Genomic DNA, 6,356 nt, shown 5'->3' on the forward strand with positions numbered 1-6,356 from the left:
AGATTACTTAGAATTATGGCAGCAACCACCAGAAGAAACAGCAATCAGGAGGACTAGGAATGAGATGGCAGACTTTTCCTTATGTAGATCTAGGCAGCAGAGTCTCTTAAGATGATCTGGGCTTACATACAGTATTATATATAAAGTACATCAGGATTTCAAATGCCTTCAAGAGCTTAGAAAATCATCTTAAGTAAAGCCAGGCACATAAAACAAAAACCGAGAAGAACCAATTGTACATATTAGTTGGGTCCCCAGGTAACTGAAAATTGTTTGTTTGTTTGTTTTTAAACCATCCCCACCATACCTTTAAAACAGTTTTTATCCTCAAGGGGAAAGTAGCCACGTTCAAATGAGTTAAGGGTTAAGTAAAAAGGAATACAACTTTATTAAAAGTAAATAAATGTAACATATAACATGCACAGATAGCACATGGTGCCAATTTTATTTGCAGATAGTATCCCAAAGTTCACAAGTTACACCTTTGCCACAGCCTTGGCTAAATCTTGAACTAGTGCAGAATTCAGCTGTGCTGATCTTAGCATGCTTAGATGTGGCATACTTGTTCTTGATAGTCACGTGCTTTGTCAGCCCACGATTCACCATGACCATATTTTTGCTAGGTGTTGCATAACAACAAGAAGGCATTCTTCAGTGTATGACAGGTAATGCTGTAGAGTTGGTGTCCATTCACCATTATCAAGAATTTTCAGTGCCAAGCAAAAAGCTCCCGCTGCAATTTGAGGAGGAAAGTACACCATATTGTAGTCCAGTATAGTTAGTTCCATCAGATATTTGGCCAGATTATGTAGCTCAACATCAACCTCTCCAATCTTAGAGGCTCTCTGAAGGAAATGCAGGGGTAGAGGGTGACCCTGACTAAAATTTACAGCTCTTAGAATCTTCATTTCCATCTGTCTGATTTGGACCTTGGTGTAAGTGTTGTCAGTCACAAAGGCCAAGTCACTGATTTCTGGAGGGTACGTTTCCTCGTATTTGCTTGCACCAAACATGGCAGTGACTCCAACCAGCTGCAGCATCTTCTTGGGCACACAATTATCCTGCATGAACCGATCAATTTTGGAACAGTCATGTACATGTTCTCCTGCAGTAACCTGAATTTCATTTGAACATGGGCTTGCCAGTCAATTAGGATGGCTCTCATGTTTCCAGTGACTTCACGACCCTTTAGGTATTTTGGTTTGACGGCTTGCTCTTCCTGAAGTTGTCTCAGATAAGCATAGATATCTTTTACATATTCACTACAGAGGATTGGATACACTCCGTCTTCTGCATCCACATCACTTACTGCAAGAATTATATCCGAGAAAGCCTGACACAGATATTCTTCTGCAGGGGCACAACCAGATGTTTCCTTGGGGCTTGGAGAGGGAGTATCGACCAAAATGGGCTCAGGGGAAAGTTTCTCTTCCTTAACAGGCTCCGGTTCTGTCTCAAGCCCCAGCTGGGGCTCCGGCACAGGTACTGGAGCCTTTTCCAGAGGCTTTGTTCCTTTTTTAGCAGTAACTTTTCCTGCAGCTAAAGTTTTTGTTTCCTTTTTCAGGGGCAGTTTGCCTGCGGCTGTTCACTGACTTTGTTATGGATGTCTCCAAGAGCTGTGTCGGGGCCTCAGCCCAGGCTTAGAGGTTGCAAGAGTGGCCACAGCAAGCGCTTTGACCCTGCCATACTGATCTTCAGTTTATTTTCAGCATGAGTCTTTGTGTCCCTGGTGATCCGAAGCACCATGGCTTCTTCTGCACCAGGGGGCAGCTCAGTGGGGATGAGGAGAGCATGGAGCCCCAGGCCAGCCTGGAACTTGATGGTTGCGCCACAGGCCAACCTATTGTCTGCATTTTAAAAGATTTTCTTTTTTTTTAAATTTTTAAAATTTTGTCCCACATGGGCTCTCTCTAGTTGCAGTGTGCAGGCTTCTCATTGCGGTGGTTTCTCTAGTCGGGGGAAGAAGGGTTCTAGGCCTGAGGGCTTCAGTGGTTGCAGTAGGTGGACTCAGTAGTTGGCAGCACATGGGCTTAGCAGCTCCTCAGCATGTGGGACCTTCCCAGACCAGGGATGGAACCTGTGTCCCTCGCATTGCAAGGGGGATTCTTAACCACTGGGCCACCAGGGAAGCCCTGCCTTTCTTAGAATGCCATTGCCTTCTTTCTGTGTTAGAAGCGAGTTCTGGTTTGAACAGAAAGCACACCCTGTCGGGATAGTCAGCGCCCCTGCTTATGCAGCTGTAGACACCACGAGTTTGCCTTGTACTGGCTTTGAGTCTCATGAATTACCGGGCATCATAGGTCCATCGGGATTCACCACACATGTAGTACTGTAGAGGTTGTACAGGAATGAGACAGCAAGGAACACCGTCTGCTCATGGGCCTGCTCCTTCATCCCATTAGACCTCACTTACAAAAGCTCAAAGATAAAGTTACTAAGAATTTTAAGGCAATTCTCTGGCGGTCCAGTGGCTTGGCGCGCTCACTTCTAGGGCCCAATTCCATCCCTGGTCCTGGAATTAAGATCCAGCAAGCCCCTTTGAACGACCAAAAATAAATAAATAAATAAAAATTTAATGCTGGCAACAACCCAGCATTAAATCAAGTTCTCAATACAGAGTCCTGTGCATAGGACATACATACACCCATGGCAGTGGCCCTGGGTGTAAGAGAAGGCGGTAAGAAAGGTTGCAGACTCCAGTTACTATATCCAACATAGTGCACTTGTAAACAGATGAGTAAGGAATGTGGATGGAAGGTGAGGGGGAAGAAAGAGCAGAGGGACTGAAAGAAGCCAAGAGAGACAGAGAGAGAGAAAGAGGGAGAGAAAAGCTGGTGTTGACTTTCTAGTTCTGTGAGGCCCAGTTCGACTTCGTGCGTCCTGCTGTTTACCAGCACTACATTGGGCAATGCAGAGAAAATGGAGCCCCACTGGTAGTTCATGCTGTGATTTGGGGTGGACTAGAAAAAGATGCCCCTTTCTTAAGATACTTTACTGCCATCTGTTGGGAAACTGTCATAATAACTATGTGAAGGAATAGCGACCACAATGAATGTTATCTCTTGGGCAGAGCTCAGTCTGTATACTTGTGAATGGCAGCCCTGCCTGTTACCCTCAGGGTTCCCAGGAGTCAGAGGCGCAAATGGGGATAACTTACAACCTGAGCTTAGCAAACTTAGTGGGTAGCAGGCAGCAGTTGAGACAACAGGCCAAGGGGTGGCCCAGGCATACTTCTGAATAGCAGCTTCAGAGATATTCAGTTGAGAATCAAAACCAAATCTTCAGTTTTTATCGCCTTGCCCCTAGGAGCTTATGAAAATTATCTTGGTGAGAGCTTTTGGCCAATTCCAACATCTGAGAAAGTTTAGTGGAGGAGAATAATATTTCCATCTAAGAGAAGCCTGTGCAGGCCAAAAAACCCCACCACGCTTCCTTTTCTTTTGCTTTTGGCTGGAATTACATTAACTTGTTGTGGTCTACATATCTTGTGTTAATTAAAAGGTCTGAACATAAGATTAATGTATCTTTTATGAATAAAAAATGGGAAATCTATGCAGTTTGTTTCAGAGATATCTTTCTAATTATAGGGTATCTGAGGTGGGAAAGCTATAAAAGGACTCTGAAAGTTGCAGTTATTAGAAACTGTATTTCTATGTAAAACTGGGTAAGCCAAAGACTTGAGAGAATGAGAAATCTGCCAGGGGTCACATCATCTGAGCACATTGCATAGTGAGGATTCTAACCCGGTTTCCTGGTTCCTGAGTGCCGTTTACTGAGTGTTTCCAGTCCCCAGGAGTGGCATATGCATCTTTCTTCTTCCTCCTCCTCTTCCTGAAATTTCATGAACTTTTATTCGGACTCAGAAAAAACCAAAACCATTTCTTTAACATTTGCTAAAATCTATTGAACATTGTGAGTGTATTGCAATGAATAGCAATTGTTAATATTGCAAGCTCCACAGTTACAAGCAACCCAATAATATCTCTTCTTTGTCCACAGAGTACATTAAACTGTACTCTTAAAAGAGAACATCTAAAAAAAAAAAAAAAAGAGAACATCTCCGGAATTCCCTGGCTGTCCAGTGGTTAGGACTCATCACTTCCACTGCAAGGGGCTTGGGTTTGACCCCTGGTTGGGGAACTAAGATCTGGATTACTGTGTGGCACAGCCAAAATAAAAAAGGAACATTTTCTTATGTGTGAATAAAAACAAAGAGGTCCCCAAATATAAACTAGGACATAATTCTGTGAAGTTTTTTTAGAAATTCAGTTTGATTATAGGTAATACTTGATGTGTTAAAAGTCTTATGCTGTTTAATTCATTATTATAAATTTAATCATTTCAATAATTGAATTTCTTTAATTTTTCTATATGTAATTACTCTTACATGGTTTTTTTGTCTGCCATACTAAAGACAAATTGATATAAACTAGCAAATTGATAGTGTGACACTGGTTTTGTTCATAGCTGAAAAAATATTAAATTATTCAATTGTCAATTACACAGACTTTTTCCTATTTTTAAATTAAGGTATGATTTACAGCAAAATTCACTTTTTTGGTGTACAATTCTGTAAGTTTTGACAAACATACACAATTATGTAACCACCGTCACAATTAAGATATATAACAATTTCATCACCCCCCCCCTCCAAAATCTTTGTGAGCTCAGCCACAGTTAAATATATCTTCCTCTTGGGATCTGGTCCAAAGGCCTTTCACTTCCCCTCAGCAGACCATCTGGCCTTTCCCAGAAAGCTCTTGGCTCTTGAGTTGATGGGAATAGTAAGGGGCTGTGTTCACAGCCTAAGGGATGCAGCACATATAAGGTCATCCACCCAGACTCTCAGGCTTTCCTGGTGGCTCACTCAGATGGTAAAGAATCTGCCTGCAATGCAGGAGACCCGGGTTTAACTCCTGGGTCAGGAAGAGCCCCTGGAGTAAGGAATGGCTACCCACTCCAGTATTCTTGCCTGGAGAATCCCATGGGCTGAGACCCACGGGCTAAAGTTTATGGGATCGCAGTTGGACACGACTGAGCAACTAACACTTAGACTTTCACCCAGGCTCTCAAAAGACTCTCAACCTAGGAGGATAGAAGGGAAGAGGGGACAGAAGGGACCACCAGTGAGTCACTCCTAGGTTTGTCAAGAGTCTCTGCTTATCTGGTCTAGCAACTTGTTCAGCCTTCTCAGATACACACAGCACACACACACACACATACTATTATTAACACATGCAAATATGAAGACACATCTAAAATATTTAAGTGACTACATATACATGATCAACTCTGTATACAAATGTTCACTCACATATAAGTAAACAGACACATACATAGATAAACACATGCACTTGGTCATGTACAACTTCTGGGAATGTTGCATCATTGTGAACATTATCAGCAATTTGCTCTTCCTGTTGCTCAATTTTATACTTCCTCAGGCCATGGGGCAGGAGAGGCTGCTTGCTGCTGACTCTTCTTTGGGGCTTCTTGGTTGCTGTGAGTTATGGTGGCTAAATGTGATGTCTGATTTTCAACCAATTTAGAGCTCTTGGGTCAATGAGCGACATGAGGAGCCTGATGCTGGTTATGAATGAGGTACTGGGGGCTGGTGGGACAGCAGGGCATGGATCAGTGTACAGAGGGACCTGACTGCCTGAGATGTTGCTCTATACCCAGCAGTGTTTGCATTTTCTTGTATTAAGAAAGCTTGTATTGGGACTTCCCTGGTGGTCCAGTGGTTAAGACGCTGAGCTCCCAACACAGCAGGTCCAGGTTCGATCCCTGGTCCAGGGAACTAGATCCCACATGCCGCAACTGAGAGTTCACATGCCACAACTAAAGACCTGATAGGCCACAATGAAAATCAAAGATCCTGAGTGCTGCAACTAAAAGCCAGCATAGCAAAATAAATAATTTTTTTAAAAGGAAGAAAGCCTGTATTATGAAGCTTGCATTTTTCTATATTATCAGTGGGATTCATTTCAGTTTGTACATGGTGGACTCTTCATGAACATTGGAGAGGAGGGGTTTTGAGCACCTGTGAGTTCACCCGCAGGCCTTTTTTGAATGCTGTACTGTGAACTGGGAGTGGGCAGGTTCAAGCCACCCCTGAAGGTCAACCCACTGATCTGCCCCTTCCTCATCCCACTTAAGGGATCAACTCACTCCCCTCAGGGAGTGAGCAAGGGCACATGTTACTTTGTACTGCAGCAGGAGTCCCAATAAAGCCTTGCCTGAATGTCTCATCTCATTCTTATCAACTTCTATCAATTAAAGGGTCCAAGGGTCCAAGAATCTGTTACCCTGGTGGGTAACAGAGGAGGAACCACAAATGAGGGATTAACTCTGGG

At 43.3% G+C, this 6,356-nt stretch overlaps 1 pseudogene; it reads right to left on the reverse strand.

Annotated features, from left to right (window-relative positions):
* Positions 1 to 476: 476 nt before the first annotated feature.
* On the reverse strand, positions 477 to 1,746 carry LOC122691984 (annotated as a pseudogene).
* Between the last annotated feature and the right edge of the window lie 4,610 nt (positions 1,747 to 6,356).

The sequence above is a fragment of the Cervus elaphus genome, chromosome 1 (assembly GCF_910594005.1).
Source record: "Cervus elaphus chromosome 1, mCerEla1.1, whole genome shotgun sequence".
Classification (NCBI taxonomy): Eukaryota; Metazoa; Chordata; class Mammalia; order Artiodactyla; family Cervidae; genus Cervus; species Cervus elaphus.